Below are 15729 nucleotides of genomic sequence, written 5' to 3'. Positions count from 1 at the left end.
TGAACAACAAACAATAAAAGTAAAGCACAAGAGTACATTAAGAGAGATTCAAACACAAGATAACACGCCAATGTGTTATCGAAGAGGAAACCGAAGAATTTGGAGAAAAACCTCTCCACCTCCCTCCAAGCGGTAAATCGATCCACTAGATAATAAGTTAGAATACAAGAATAGCAAAAGACCCTCCAAGCCTAGTCTACCCAATACACCTAAGCCCTCCAAGCTCCTACTCCAACAAGACTTTCTCGAAATCGTGTCTTCTCTAACTTTCCGGATCTCACAATACGTTCGATTGCATCCGCCAAGCCTCATCGGCTTCTTTTGACAAATCCCCAAAGCTTCCCAAGCTCCAAAACACTCTCTACACTCTGAAAAGGTGTGGGTTGTGTTTAAGTACAAATCTCCTCTCAAGGTATGGCAATGGGAGAGGGAAGGAGAAGAAACTATAATGATTTCTCACTAAGGATAGGTAGCTCACTAAGGATAGGTAGCTCTCTATCTAAAAGATGGGTGTGTGTGTGTTGTTGAAAACCTATCTAGGGTTTTTCTCTCTGAATAGCCTCACATACTTTTGTGGGTAATGAGGGTATATATAGTATGGGTGAAGGGTAAGAAAGTCACACTTAAAAAAAACCTCCAAGCAGAAATTTTCGTAGGTATCTCGCGAGAAGGCCTTACTCGCAAAATACTCGCAAAAATGACAGCCTGACATGACTCTTTAGCTTCCAGTCATGTGCTTCTCACATGCTCTTTTCGCGGGAACTCTTCTCGCGAACTTTTAGCGAGCCAGTCGTGAAATGCACTGATCTTCAATTAAGTTGGAGTCTTCACCAACTTAATACTAAACTCAATACAATAAAATTCCACAAAATACAAGGAACAAAATTAAAGCAAATACAACACTTTTTGTCATGGAATGAAGCCAACATAAAACATAGTTGTAAATCACAACTTTACAAAACTGATTCAACTTCAAACAATCTGGTTGAACGATCAGACTACTTAAAATGATTGGACAATCAGCCACATGGCTCTGTTTTTTATGAGTCGGGAAATCTTCCTCGTCTAAACAAGGTAATGGACGATCAAAACGCCATAAAGAACACATTCCATGCAAGAGCCGTTACGATCAGACTAAGCAAGGGGCGTAACAACTCAAAAGTCCCCATAAACACCGCATTTATCACCAAATATGTTACTCAAAGAAGCAATTAAGCCACTATTGAAGTCCTCCAACAGCTAGAAAGGTAAAAGCAAATGTAAAAGAGGTCAAACCTAGAACAAAGGTAAACAAAAACACATATATCATTCCAGATATTCAGATACCATTTTCTCCAATCATGTCATCGGAGGTTTATTGGTTGGCACCACACCCATGACCTATCTGACACGCTCCTTATTTCTTACAAGAACACACGGCTCTGCTAAACAATCATAGTGACTGACGAACTTGGCTTCATCAATTTGGCACCGTCTATGGGGATCTTCTTTCTAACCTTAAGGTCAGAAGATATTGCCTTACCATTGTTAGCATCCATATGGAATCCAATGCACAACAAGAGTCAACCACCCTGGCCTTGTAGATCCAAGCCTTAATGGCCAGTGTGGAAGAACTCACAAAACAAAACCAAGAAATGAGACAATGATTGCAACAGGAAGAAAACCGTTCGCCGAGGAGGATCGAGAAGAACAGGAATGAAGATGAAGCTCAAGACACGGAAGGTAGCTAAGGAAGAGACGGCTCTAGAAGAACCGAGTAGTCTGATGAAGTTAGCAACGACCTCCTAAGGAACATGAGGAGGGAAATGGACGAGCATAAAGATGCTATGAGGGGGAAAAAGACAAAAAACATGGATGGGATGGTAAAAAGGACTGACTCACCATTAACATCAAAGGTCCTAGAGTGCCCCTTGCCACCAAAGTTCTGTCTCGCTTGAATCATATAACAGGTTGAAAGACCCATTGGATCACATAACCACCTTCAAGATGACCTTGAGCCTACAACAAACCCCAGATGAGATAGTATGCCAATCCTTCCCAACAACACTAAAAGGAGCAGCACGAGTATGGTTCAGTAAGCTGGCACAATCCTCCATAGACAATTTCGACCAACTGAACAACCTGTTTATACACCACTTCGTGGGCGGGCAACGCTAGAAAAGGTCCACGGATTATTTGCTAACGGTCAAACAAGGAGAAGAGGAGTCACTAAGATCGTATGTGAAGTGGTTTAATAGAAAAGTGCTAGAACAAGATGAAGCTGATGACAAGGTATAGTTGACGACATTCAAGGCCGGCCTAAAGTCCAAAGAATTTGTGGTTGTGCTCGCAAAAGGTCTACCGGAATCAATGATGGAGCTGCTAATAAAGGCTCAGAAGTATATGAATGTGGAAAAAACTCTTGTCGCAATAGAGGTAGGGGAACTCGAACAAGCAAGACAAGCGCTCTAGACAACCCTAAAGGGCAAAAGTGGGAAAGGAAAGACCATTCGTCTAGCCATGACAGGAGCAAGAGAAAGGATGATAAGATCCATAAAATGGTAAATTTCACACCCTTGGAAATGCCTATTGACCAAATCTTGATGCATATTTAGGACGACCATCAGCTTAGGTGGCTAAAACCATTAATTTGTTCACCCAATGCTCGAAGTAAGAAGAAGTACTGTCATTTCCACTGAGATCACAGACATTACATAGACGAATGCAAAGACCTCAAAGAAAAAATAGAAGAATTAATCCAGAAAGGAAAGTTGCAAAAGTTTGTCAAGAAAGACACGGATGGAAGACAAAACAGGAGCATCAGGCTAGATTGAAAGACAAGCCTAAGGATGACGACAAACCACAAGAATGACCAAAGAGTGCTATAGGAGAAATAAAGATGATTAATGGAGGTCCAACAACAAGAGGGTCTTTCAAGTCCCTTAAGAAGTCACAACAAAGAGAGGTTAACAGTGTCCACATGATGCCACTGTTGAAACACAAGAAAAGAGAAGCCATGGATATGGTCTTCTCGGAAGAGGATGCTAGAGGGGTGAAACAACCATATAATGCCTCGCTGGTCATCATGCTCATGATAGAAGGATTCAACACTAGAAGAATCTTACTAGAAAATGGGAGTTCTGCTAACATTATTTACCTTTTCACCTTTCAATAGTTGAAAGTAGACCTGAAGAGACTCCGTCCATTTGAGTCTCCCTTCATTAGTTTCAGCGGAGATAGGGTGTACTCGAAGGGAATAGTGACCTTGACGGTCATAGATGGCTCGTACCCACAATAGATAACTAGGCAACTCAACTTTTTGGTGGTCGATTGTCCTTCATCCTACAACTTCATCATTGGACGACCAAAACTCAACCAATGGAAAACAACGACATTGACATATTTCCTAAAAGTGAAATTCCCTACAAAAAATGGGGTAGGCTTGATAAAAGGGGACCAGATTTTGGCTAATGAGTGTTACAAGCAGTATTAGCGTCGAAAGAAAACCATACGTGAATGATCAAAGAAAGGAGCTCGTATGCGGTGGAAGCATTGGAGACAGCCGACCTAATAGAGGGAGAACCAACGAAGATAACGAATGTGGGGACAAACCTTAATCCTTTGATGAAAGGAGAGATAGTGGAGTTCCTATAGAAAAATTTAGGCCTCTTTACCTGGAGCCATGAGGACATTCCTGGCATATCTGAAGATGTCATTCAACATCGGCTGAATGTGGACTCTTAGAAGAAACCCGTCCAATAAAGAAGAAGAGTCTTCTCACCCAAACAAAATAGAGCCATTATGGACAAGGTAGACAAGCTCCCGGCCGCCAAGTTTATTTAGGAAGTCTACTACCCGGAATGGATGGCCATCGTCTTCATGGTGAAAAAGGTGAATAGGAAATGGAGAAAGTGTGTAGATTTTACAGATTTAAATAGTGCCTGCCCAGAAGATAGCTTCCCGTTATCATGAATCGACCAACTTGTTGATTCAATAGCGAGACATAAGCTCATGACGTTCATGGATGCATTATCAGGATATAATCATATCCAAATGTTAGAAGAAGATCAGGGGAAAAAGGCATTCGTCACTAGCCAAGGACGCTATTATTATAGAGTTATGCCGTTTGGGTAAAAGAACACAAAAGCTAACTATCAGAGGTTAGTGAACCAAATGTTCAGCAAGCAAATAGGAAGGAATATGGAGGTTTATGTAGATGATATGCTTGTCAAGAGTAAAAAAGTGGAGAGCCACTTGAACAACCCCAAAGAAACTTTTGAAACACTAAGGCAATATAAAGAGAGGTTAAACCCAGCAAAATGTGCGTTTAGGGTCTCCTCAAGGAAATTCCTCAACTTCATGGTATCATAATGAGGGATAGAGGCTAATCCTGAGAAGGTAAAAGCCATACTAGAGATGTCGTCACCTAGGAATGTCAAGGAGGGTATAGAAATTGAAGGGAAGAGTGGCAGCCCTTAATTGTTTCATCTTTAAGGCAAGGAAAAATGCCTACATTTTTACAATACCCTCAAACAAGCCTTTGTGTGGACCGATGAATGTGAGACTGCATTCCAATAGCAAAACCGCTACTTGAGCAACCCACTAAGGCGAAGACTTATTCCTATATCTTGCAATTTTCGCTACCGTGATGAGTGCAGCATGATTCAGGAAGACTAAAAAATTCAGCGCCCAGTATACTATGTCAACCAAGCCTTCTAGGGGGCAGAGGCAAAATACCCACACATTGAGAAGATCACCTTCGCTCTGATCATCGCCTCTTGAAAGTTGCGTCCTTATTTCCAAGCAAACCCAATCCTTGTCATGGCAGATCAACCAATCAAGAAGGCGATGAGCAAACCATAAGCAACAAGTCGAATGGTACAATGGGTAATTGAGTTGAGCTAGTTTGACATCAAGTACAGACCTCGAACAGCCATAAAAGCCCAAGTATTAGCTGACTTCATTGTTGAATTTACCTTACCAAAAAAGAGCACGACAAACACGTCGGAGTAAGGTCATCAGTGAAGAAAATGGGTAGAGTTGGAGTTGTCATCACCTCCCTAGAAGGAGACACTTTGAGATATGTGGTCCAACTCTAGTTCCCTACCACCACCAACAACAAACAGGAGTTTGAGACTATTTTGACAAGGCTCAGGATGGCAAAAACCATGGGAACCAAAAACTTGCTCTTCAAGAGTGACTCCAAATTGGTAATAGGATACATTAAAGGAGATTACGAAGCGAAGGAACAAAGAATGCAAAGATACCTAAAGCTAAAGAACCGACTAGTTGGAAAGTTAAAACAGGTGGAGTTCATGCAAGTCCCCCCGTGTCCTGAACTCAAAAGTGAACGAAGTGGCACGACACGTGTCATCAAAAATCAGGAAAAAACCCCTGGGATTGATGCTGAAAGTACAAAAGTTCCCCAGCACCAAAGAATTCCACACATTCTCAATACAAGGTAACATAAGCTAGACAACCCCCATTAGGTCTTACCTCAAGGACAAACAATTGCCCCCATATCTAAACGATGAGAGGAAGATCAAGAAGCAAGTTACCAAATTCACCCTCTTGAATGACGCACTTTACAAAAGGGGCTCTCCCTCCCCTACCTCAGGTGCATTAAGCAGGACAAAGCAAAGTATATCCTAGAAGAGATTCACGAAGGTGTGTGAGGAGATCATTTGGGGGCAAGGTCTCTGTTAGGACATATATGGAACTTGTTAGAACATATGTTATGTAAAATTGGCTAATCCTTTTTCAAAACGCACTTGTAATTGGGTAGACCTAGGATGGGTTTAGTACTTTAAGAAACAAGAGTTCAAGTTTATTATTGAAGTTATGCAAATCTGTTCAAGAAACAAGTGATGAAACGTTGTTCATCAAAGCTGCTCGACAGATAGATATCTCGAGGTTTAATGACAACATTCAGATTTCCAGATCTGTTATCACGCATATCCATGTATATTTGTATAGAGTTTATTTTCTCACAACTCTAGACATATATAAGGATCATTTTAAAGGCCATCACAAGGTGGTTGCACAGAGCATCCCTTCATGCATTGTGTGACCGGAGGCAAAAGTTGACCTAGTTCATTATATTTTCTGGAGAAGCTACTGCGTCTTTACGCCAAGGGTTTTGTAACTGCTCATTTTGATGATAGTGGATTCTCGGGAGTGGTGACCTTAAATTCACCCGATGGGGTTTTACCTTTGTGGCTTTTCCCATTCGTAAACAAATCACATGTGTCAAACTTATTTTTCACTGCATTTACTTTAGTTGATGATTTGTTTGTGCTACCATGCTTATTGCTTGTAATTTAATCTAATTAATTAACTTGGCTAATTAATTGATTAATTTACTAAAGGGGTCAATACATTCTTTATATATCAAGTGGTATCAGAGCGAACAAACTCTGATTAAGGCTAATCTTTGTTGTGTGATCCATTGACCCCTATTTGTCATGGATAGAGGACAATATTTTATTATATCTCCTTTATTTGATGGCACTAACTATGCATACTAGAAAGTATGCATGAGAGCTTTCTTGTAGTCTTTAAATGAGAAGGTGTGGCAAGCTGTGAAGATTGGTTGGACTAAGCTAAAGGAAGCGCCAGCTGATTGGGATGATGCCAAGATTAAAGCGGCAAACTTCAACAGTAGAGTATTGAATGCCTTATTCAGTGCGGTTACCAATGAGGAGTTCAAGAAGATATCTTCTACTAAAACTAATAAAGAAGCATGGACCATCCTCTAGACAATCTATGAAGGAACTAAGGCTATCAAGGATTCAAAGCTTCAAAGGCATACTACAAGCTTTGAAGAAATTAAGATGGAGGAGGATGAGTCGTTGATGAGTTCTATGCCAAGTTGAAGGACGTAGTTAACTCTGCCTTAAATCTTAGGGAAACTATTTCTGAACCCAAGGTTGTAAGAAAGGTGCTTAGATCTCTGATTGAGAGATTTCATGCAAATCACTACTATTGAAGAATCAAAGGATATTGACAAAATTCCTTTGACAGAGTTGGTTGGCAACTTGCAAACCTATGAATTGGGTTTGTCTAGGATCAAGATATCAAGCAAGAGCAAGAGCATGGCATTGAAGGTCAAAAGCAGTGATACAGATGAGTCCTTTGATGATGAAGATTCCATGATGAAGTCCTACATCACAAGGCAATTCAAGAAGTTCATGAAGAATGTCAATGTGAAAGGCTTCGACAAGGACCGTAGGCAATCTATTTCCTTTCAATTCAAGTGTCAAGATAGAGGAAAGAAGGATGCTGAGAACGGCAGTCAGTACACTGTTCCCTCCAAACCAAAATGCTTCGAATGTCAAGATTTTGGACATATGAAACAAAAATTTCCAACTTATCTCAAGAATATTGGAAAAAGTAAGGCCCTTGCTGCTACCTAGAGTGACATCGAACTTGATGATGAGTCAGAAGACAATGATGATGAGGGAATATTGAATGCCTTCATTGCCATAGTAAATCCTACTGAAGGGATTGTTAAAGAGGTGGATGAGGAAGAAGACTTGATGGAATCTAAATTTGAGAAGATGGATGAGCAGGATGACATCCATACAGGCAATGCAAAGTTGTACAAGATCTCCAAAAAGCATGAAAAATTGTACAGGGTGACCACCAAGAAGCTAAGTGAAGTGGAACTTGATTGAAAATAGCTCTCCACTAAGACTGATGAAGCAAATCAAACCATTGGAGCTTTGCGATTCAAGAACAACTTCCTTACTGAAAAGATAAAGAAACTTGAAGCAGAACTGTTCCACGTTAGAGCTCGATTGGAGAGGACTTCCAGTGCAAAGCTTGATGAGCTGCTTCTGATAGAAGTAAATTGAAATATGATTTCTCGTCTCCTAATATTGCTTTCTCTAGTACTACTGTGTTTGTCTGACCTGCTAATAATGTTAATTCTGAGAACAATGAGTATAAAACTAATATAGCCATTGAGAATGTAGACAATGGCAAATCTATTTTAGGTGCACCCCCTAAGCTTGAAAAGAAAGAGACTAGAAACCCTAGGGCTAGGAAGGTTAACAACAAAAAAGTCTTAACCGAAGAAGCTGCATCTCTGTCATCACTGTAGAGCTTCAAGACATACTCGTCTAAATTGCTACAAGTGGTTAGCCACTCAACAAAGCAACAGTATGATCTCATCTGGAAACTAGAATCAATTTCCATCCTTTTTTGCCCATGTTAGAGATCTTATAAAGGTCCTCATGTTCCTTTCGAACATGAACAGTTTCAATTCTTCCCCCTCACCACCGGATCAAGGGTTCGCCAAATGGAAAGGTTCTACCAAGGTGTGGAAGGAAAAAAGGCTCAAAGTGATTTAGTAATTTTTCTCTCTCTCGTTCCCCCCTTCTTATGGTTATGCATTAATTTTGTGTTTTGGTTTCTTGTTTGTTTTTAGTCAGTCTAGTTTTATGCTATGTTTTGTTTAACATGTTTTTGTTTGTTTGTTTTCAATTTTGCTTTTTTTTTGTTTTTCATAAATAATAAAATAAAAATTGAAAAATCAGAAAAATACAAAAACAGTGTTTGTTTTGTGTACATTGGTACTTGTGTACTTTAGATGGCCATTGAAACAAAGTTTTCTAAACTTTGTATCTTTTGTAACTTAGATGAGCATTTTAATGCACAAATAAGCAAGTGAGCTTATGGCTCGTGTTTGTGATGAGTACGATTAAGTAATCTCTTATACTTAATACTCATATCACTCTTTTTATCGGGAATGACTAGAAAATCCTAAGAGAAAGGCATATATAACCATCTCACAACTAAAACCTGCCAATCATGTAATAATATTTGTGTGCTTCGACGTAGCAAAATTGTGATGTTTTTGGCTTACATAATTGGGTATTTCTTTTCTCTTTATATATGCCCATGTAAGATATGCTCAAAGAAAAAAATATGCGAAGAATCAAAAAGAAAAAAGAATCAAAATGCTTTTGAATATGGTTGCAAGCGTGTTTCTAGGAGACATGGGAGTTATAAGATGTATCTTAAAGGTTATAGTCTCCATCAAGCAGTTATGATTATGTGTGAGTTAAATTGATTTTCTCATATCTTAAATTTTCATAACATGAGAAACTTGTGCAATCTTGCGATCTTTTCATACACAACATGCAAATTCTTAGCTACTTTTGATACATGTGTAGGTATAATGTGATTTCGTCATCACAGGGGATATATGTGTTAATGTATGCTCACTAAACTATCTTAACTTATTTTGAAATATAAAATTGGTTAGACTTGTTTAGTGTGTATGTGTGTGTATTTTGGATCTATGAATACTTTGCATTTTTTTCTTGTTGAGATATGTTTTTGAAAGCTTAACATGTTGATTGGATATTTGGTTGAGTAGCTTGCTTTTTTGCATTCATCTCTATATGTTTTTCCTCTCTTTAAAAAATTGATTGTTATCAAGCTCGACAGCTTATCGATAGATCCTTGATAGCTTCTTACCTATTGAGCCTCTTGGACTTCTTTTCTCGACAGATCTTATCGCATATTCGATCCATCATGCTATTTGGAATTTGTCTCAATAGCTTCTCAACAGATTCTCGATCCATCGAGAATGTTTTCGTCTAGCCGATAGCTTCTTGACAGCTTTTCAATCCATCGAGGTGATTTTGTCACTGACAGATTCTAGACAGCACCTTGACAAATCTCAACAGATCCTCAATCCATCGAGTTGCGTTTTGTTTAAATGCCTTCAACGTGAAATCTGTTTTCATTTCTCTCATTCTCTCTCGACAGAAAAAGGTTCTCTCTCCCTCCAAACACTCTTTTCTCACTCAAAACCTCCTACCCACATGATTTTTGGCCTAATCTAGTCTTAAATCACTTGGTATGTTTCTCTAATCCCTCTTTTCTCATGCATTTCATGCATTTAGACCTAGTTTTTGGGTTTTCTTGAAATTTGTCTGGTTTTTGAAATCCTTTGAGGTTCTTGTGAAACTTTTGGGTTGGGTGTTGCTTATTTGATGCTATATGATCATACATTGCATTCCATTTGCATTTTCACAATGTTTCATGCATTTAGATGTGTGCTTGAATGTTGAAAATTGTGTGTTGTTTGGTTTGGATTTGGTTAAACCCATGATGCAATTTCTTTTAGCACGTCACATGTTCATGCATTTTTCATGCATACGTACCCTTTCTTTTCACTTGTTGGTACTCTGTTGTGATTGTGTTTCTGTTTCTTTTCTTCTCCCTCTCTCTCTTCGGATGGTCTACGCATGGGACCCAAGCGCAAATCCACTCCGTATCAGAACCCTCTTCATTTCGGGACATCTTCTACGAATCTTACCCCCTCTCATGTTCAGTTCCGTGATGAGAAGGCCTATAAGGACTTCTTGGAGAACTTTTCTAAACATGGCATTAATCCTAAGTGCCACGTGGTTCTATCGAATTTTTCTGATACTACTCTATCCACTATTATTCACAGTCGGGAATGAGGTTCTCTCTGTGAGATACCCGTGAGTTATCCTATCGTGATCATATAGGATTTTTACTCCAATATGCATGGTATCAATACCTCTGTACCTCAGTTTGCTATGCATTTAAAGGTACATGTATCGTAGTCACTCCGGAGCTTGTTTCCAAGATACTACATGTTCCGCGGGTAGCGTATCCTGACTACCCCACTCATCAATGTCTGAGTACTATGTCCAAAGACGAGCCCATATCTCACTTTTGTGAGAGACCTTCCATATGGGGCGGTCATCAAAACACCCCATGCTCGGAATTTGCAAAAGGTCTGCGATTCCTAAACTTGGTGATGATATTTGTTATTTATCCACAGTCTCACTATAACTCTATTACAGAGCCTCGTGCTTGGGTTTTGCTATCCCTCCTTGAGGACCTCTCTATTAACTTTCCTTCTCACTTTATTCTTTCTCTCATCGATGTCTATAGAGATACGATGACCCATGATAAGCTTATTTTTCCTTCAGGCTATCACGCGGATTCTTCGCCATCTTTCTATCCCTCTTCTTGATTCTCCCTTCTATTCTATCATGGGAGCCATTAATGCAGCGTCTGTTTGACGGAGCAATGCCCAGCTTCGATCGAAGCGGCCACAAACCGAGACGACGGATCCTCTAGGTTCTACCACTTCATCTACCTTTGCTCCTTCTTCTTCTATGGGTGGTGTGACTCTTAAGGCCATCATGGCACAGTTTAAGCGCATGGATACTCACCTTGACACTCTCAGTGATGAGTTATGTCAGGTGAACATCCGTGTTGGTCGTATCGCTCAATGGCAGGCTCAGATGGGTGGCTTCGTTGCTTCTCCCTCCACTTCACCCGAGGCTTTGGCGGATGAGGATGCTGATGATGATGATGATAAGGATGAGGATGCTAGCTCTTCCAGTGATGATGAGAAGACCTCTCAGTGATGACTTACCCTTTGTCACTCATGACATTAAATGGAAGTAGTTATGGGATGAGAGTAGTCATGTACTTAGGGGGAGAGTTAGCATAGGACTTTTTTGTTAGGGGGAGTGTTAACTTTTATGAGGGATGTAATGAGGATTTTATGTACTTTTCTTTTCTTTCTTTTAGTTACATTATCCTTTTGTATACTAGTCTTGTGACCTTTTAGTTACATACATTCTACTCTTATATATATATATATATATATATATATATGATGTATGTTTCTTTTTAATCTATCTCTCCATGTGTTGTTTCTTTTCTCTCTTTATACACATGTTTCTTTATGTATGCAATCTTTTTTTTTAATTTCACACTAAGATGCCTTGATGAGTTTTGTTTAAAGTGTTTCAGAAAGACAAGTTGTCAAAATCTATCATGCCTTGAACTCTCTTCTTGCAAAGTTTTTCAAGAGTTTGTGTTAGGATTAGATTTTATTGTATTCAACAAGTGTTTATGAGTTTAGTGATTTATGACTTCTCTTATACTTCATTTTTGTTTTTTTTTTTTTTTTTTGTGGCTTTGTCACAAATTACCAAAGGGGGAGATTGTTAGGACATATGAGGAACTTGTTAGAACATATGTTATGTAAGATTGGCTAATATTTTGACAAAACGCACTTTACTTGTAATTGGGTACATCTAGATGTGTTTAGTATTTCAAGGAACAAGAGTTCAATTTTATTATTGAAGCCATGCAAATCTGTTCAAGAAACAAGTGAAGAAGTATTTTTTATTAAAGCTCGACAAATAGCTTGATAGATAGATATCTATCGAGGTTTAATGATGAATCTCGACAGTTGCTCGACAGAAACAGTATCTATTGAGAATTACAAAATTCAAATTTCCAGATCTGTTTTCACGTATATCCATGTATGTTTGTATAGGGTTTCTTTGTCACAACTCTAGACATACATAAGGATTATTTTAAAGGCCATCACAAGGTGGTTGCACAAGGAATTAGAGCATCCCTTCATGCATTGTGTGACCAGAGACAAAAGTTGACCTAGTTCATCATATTCTCTAGAGAAGCTACTACATCTTTGCGCCAATGGTTTGTAACCAAGGCACTTCTTGATCTTCATCATTTGGATGAACTGAAGAACTTTGCAGCCAATATTTTTCTCAAGTTGGTGTGTTAGTCATGTACTTAGAGCCGTACATTGAAAGGAGAGATTGTCACTACATTACAAGTCTAATTGGGTATTGGGATAAGGGTTCAACTGTAAGTTGGTATAAGGTACTGGGATTCCTTTACTTGTAACCGCTTGTTTTGATAATAGTGGATTCTTGGGATTGGTGACCTTAAGTTCACCTGGTGGGGTTTTGCCTCAGTGTTTTTCCTCATTCGTAAACAAATCACCTGTGCCAAACTTATTTTCCGCTGCATTTACTTTAGTTGGTGATTTATTTGTGCTACCACGCTTATAGTATGTAATTGAATCTAATTAATTAACTTGGCTAATTAATTGATTAATTTACCAAAGGGGTAAATACATTCTTGGCCTATCAATCTCTAGTATCAAAGATCACTAGAGCAGGTTATTTCTGGCCAACAATGCAGAAAGAAGCAAAAGACTTCATCAAGAAATGTGACAAATGCAGGAGGTATGGAAACGTCCAATGGATACCGGGGAGAAAATGGCGACCATAATCTCACCATGGCAATTTGCATAATGGGAAATTGACATAGTAAGCCCCCTGCCCCAAGGTAAAAAAAAAAAAAAAAAAAAAAAAAAAAAAAAAAAAAAAAAGGTAAAATTTTTACTTGTAAAATTGATTATTTCACAAAATGGATAGAAGCAGAAGCTCTAGCAACCATCACAGAAGCAAAGATACAGAACATTGTGTGGAAGAATATAATTTACAAATTCGGCATACCAAGGACAATCATCTTAGATAATGACCGTCAGTTCGATAGCTAAGGCTTCAGATCTTTTTACATAGGGCTTGGAATTAGAAATCAGTTCTTGTCACCAAGACACCTTTAAGCCAATGGAAAAATGGAAGTAGCCATTTGAACCTTGATCAAACCCATCAAAGTTTGACTAGAAAGGGCAAAGGGTACATGGCCTAAGGATCTACCAAGCGTCCTGTGGGCTTACTGAACCACGGCCAGAACCCAATAGGAGAGACACCATTCAACCTTACCTACAGCACTGAAGTAGTAATCCTTGTTGAAGTAGGGATCACCAGCATAAGAAGAGACTTTTTCAATGAAGATGTTAATGTCGGCTAGCTAAGGATGAACTTGGACTACCTAGACAAAGTAAGAGATGAAGCATCCCAAAGAATGGCAAGATATCAACAGAAGATGGTTGGGTACTACAACCAAAGAGTGAAGCATAGGAGATTTAACATAGGAGACCTTGTCCTACAGAAGGTCACACTAGCAACAAAGGATCCAACCCATGGGAAGTTAGGGCCAACCTAGGAAGGCCCCTACAAAATCACCCATTATTTGAGACAAGGGAGCTACCATTTGGAATCCATGGATGGCAACAAACTACCTTGTCCATGGAACGTTGAATATCTCAAGAGGTATCATCAGTAGGGATTAAGTTTCTTGTAATCATTGACAACCATTTGTTTATGCTTTAAAACATTTCTATAAAGGAATTATTCAATCTCGATCTCCACAAAGTAGTAGCAAATGACGAACCCCTAGGCCTATGATATAAATCTGCCAAAGATATAAATCAAATAATGAGGCCAGTGATATAAATCTACCAACAGATACAAATCACATGACAAGACTAGTGATATGAATCCACCAACGGATACAAATCACATGACAAGGCCAGTGATATGAATCTGCCAACGGATACAAATCACATGACGAGGCTAGTGATATAAATCTACCAATAGATATAAATCGCATGACGAGGCCAATGATAAAGATCCCTAGACAGACATAAATCACAGGACTTGGTTAATGGCATAAGCTACACGAAAAAAAAAAATCCTCAAACAAGTACATAAATTGTCAAAAATAGTCTTTAACCGATGTGTGTTAATCAAGGTAAGAACTAGTGGTTCAACAAGTTGAAATGTTTAACAAAACATCAGTTTATGATGAAATTAGGTTATCTTAAGAAAAAGGCTCATACTGAGCAATAACCAAATATGGCCCACATGAGCCAAGTAAGCAAAAATAAAATTTAGACACATAAACTAGATAGCAAAGCATACCATGATATTGTTTTAAAGTAGTTGTCGAAGCATACGAGAACCAATGTTCAAGACAAAGAAAACATAAGCCCTAGAACAAATAGGGCACCCAAAAAAAGAAAAAGAAAAAAAAGTAGCATGTATACAAAATTCAAACAACAGGGTCATCTCCAGCAACAACACCCTCGTCACCAGTAGCCTCAAGTGTAGCCCCCTTAACACCATTGGCCTCCTCAGCTTCCATCTCCTTATCCACAACTTCAAAGTCCATGCCTTCCAAGTCTAATCTGAGACTGTGCTTCGTCAGATACCTCCTCAGCAACTCGAAGTCCTTGAAGTACCAACTGAGCAGAATGCCATTATACTTGTCAGTAAGCTGAAAGGCCTACATTGCATTGTCCCTAGCCGCAGAAACCTCACAGTTGGCTGCTTGAAGTTGCTCATCCTTCTACTTCGTCAGTAACTTCTCCATCTTGAGATCGTCAGTCAAGACCTTGATCTAATCCTTTATCTGGTTCCCAATGTCCATGGTTGTTATCGACTCTTTCCTCAGCTTAAAGCTTTCAACCACCAGAGCATCCACCTTGGAATTGGCCATGATGACCTTTTCTTCATTGGTCAGGTACTCAGTTGTGATATGAATTGTTTCTCCCAAAACTTGGTAAAACAGGAAAGAGGTAAGAATCACCTTTAAAAAGAAAGGAAAAAAGAAAACGCAAAGCAAACTTTAACAGAAATGAGTTTGGACAAAAGAGTACTTGGACAAGCTTGAGAATGTGACGATTCACCAACTCATGAGAAGGAACAACAGATAAACTCTTTAGCTCGTCAGGGGTAATGACGTTGTGGACTCTCCCTAAGGCAGTTGTTGCATCATCCGAGACACTAAAGTCAACCTTCCTTTTTTCCTTATCGTTGCCACGCGTTCTCTTTAGACTAGTAGTAATCTCCTCAATGGAAATAGCATGAGAAGCTGCCTTAGGCTCAGAAGCAACCGGAGTGGACACAGTTGTCTCGACAACCTCTTTCGTCACCTTGGGCCTCTTTTGGCCTATGCTAGATTGCAACTCATTCTTCCTAGCCCTCAGCGTGGCATACATTTCTTGGTTGAATTTGGTCA

Source organism: Castanea sativa, chromosome 11 (genome assembly GCF_040712315.1).
Source record: "Castanea sativa cultivar Marrone di Chiusa Pesio chromosome 11, ASM4071231v1".
NCBI lineage: Eukaryota > Viridiplantae > Streptophyta > Magnoliopsida > Fagales > Fagaceae > Castanea > Castanea sativa.
This window is presented reverse-complemented; position numbering follows the sequence as displayed.